The sequence below is a fragment of the Thermobia domestica genome, chromosome 3 (genome assembly GCF_964235325.1).
Source record: "Thermobia domestica chromosome 3, izTheDome1.hap1.1, whole genome shotgun sequence".
Classification (NCBI taxonomy): domain Eukaryota; kingdom Metazoa; phylum Arthropoda; class Insecta; order Zygentoma; family Lepismatidae; genus Thermobia; species Thermobia domestica.
The window spans coordinates 29,904,008-29,905,960 of record NC_137456.1 but is presented as its reverse complement, the minus strand read 5'-3'; positions in this window follow the sequence as shown (position 1 = coordinate 29,905,960).

Sequence of the window (1,953 nt, the reverse complement as noted above, 5' to 3'; positions counted from 1 at the left end):
AGCACATGCTTGTTTGTCATTTAGCTTTCTATACGTAATGGAACATTTAAATACGTTAAAGAATCGTTCCATATGTAAAAGAATGCTCAAAGTTAAGACATAGAACATAATTATGGCCTGAGTACTAAAATAAAAGTCAAAGTAGAACAGAAACAGCGTTTGTAATGGATATGAATGTCATAATTATCTTGAGATCCGTTATACATCGCTAGAAGCTTAGTCGTAGAAGTCCTTGTGTTAGCTCATTGGTAAGCTGTCGGATTTCAAATCATAAGGTTGTAAGTTCGAATCCCATCTGGGTCAATACTTTTTTTAAAATTATATTTTCCGCATTGCATGAAAAATTATATAAAATAATTACATTAAAATACATAAGTTGTTTATATATAACATAATAATTGCAGAACATAGTAATTATTATGTTTAAAATATAACATCTGAGATAATTTTCACAGTAGGTCGGTATTATATATGAGGATGTAAATACAAGTTAAGAAACTCGTTCAATAGCAATAAATAAATCATGTAGTGTATTTATTTGCAGCTATTTGTCATATAGAGAGTAATTCTCAACATTCATAATATAGAATGTCATTTATGTTCTTGAAAAGTTATTCGATGCATAAACAGAGGGTATAAACAGAGAATCCAAAGTCGGAACGCTCGCAAAAAAAATTCATGAACCCCAAAGGTCACGTGAGCAGACTGGAATTGTCCTTATGAAGCATGCCACAGCAGAAAGTCTTTACATAGGTTTTCAATTAAATTCCTGATATATGCTTTTGCAATGTGGAAGTGGTGATGCCTTGAGTCGCCCTCTCTCGCTCGCTCGCTCGCTCACTCTCTCTCTGTTTATACAGAATATAAAAGTGGATTTATGTGTGTGTTTCAACATAATTCTGATATATCTAGAGCAATTTTAACTATATTTCTTACAGTTTGGAAAAAGAGTACTGTCGGGATACATATCAAAAATGCTAGAAACGGGTCGATATTATTATTGAATCCATAGTTTCGTGGTCGCTTAGGTGAATAGCTCTACTTTCAATTCAAGTCCAATTAAGCTCCCATTAGCACCCAGGGTGGTTACGTAGCGACATAAAGATATCGAAATCAACCGATATTAGAATCGAAGTCTTTTGAAGTGTTTAAGTTTTACGGTAATGCACGGTTATGCCGGTTAGGCTAAAGGAGACGGTGATAATGAGAGATGAGTGAAATGGTGGAATGAAGAAAGTGGGAGGAAACGGGAGAACCCCGAGAAAACCCACGAGCACGGTGTTTGTCCACCACAAAGTCCACACGGCGCGAGCTGGGATCGAACCAGGGACCCCAAGCACCGGAGGTGAACGCTCTACCACTGAGCCACCGCGCCCCCGATATTAGAATCGAATCGTAAGTTTTCAGCGCCGCTAACAGTGCAGCATTTCCAATTAGTCCACATTAGTCCCATTGCCTAGAGGGCAACATATTTGCAGAGTGCAAATTTTAAAACTTGAATAATATTTTAATTTTTTCCGTATGAAAAAGTTAAAAATCATGAGCAAATATACTATTTCACGAACAATCCTCTTTTACTATTCTAATATGTTTAATAATAGCGTAAGAAATGTAATAGTAATTCAGAACATGTTTCACAGTTGTTATTTTTTCTTACATAGTTATAGCTGTAGCATGTAGTGAGTGGAATTTAACTGTAATAAATTCACTAATTAACCATATTCGAATTAAGTTTTATTTTTAAGTTCGGAATGAAGGGGCGGAGGAATATGGAGTTATTGGGGGCACCGAGCTTTTCTACATTTTACTTTCAAGATCTCCATTTTTCTTTTGTCATTTGTTCCTAATAAAAAAAGTTCAGTCACTTTTGGATTGTCATAGAATAGTAGGAGTTGGATTTTGGGATGCAGCCTGTGAGATTCTAGAGGAGCTAACTGCTTGAAAAAATATTTT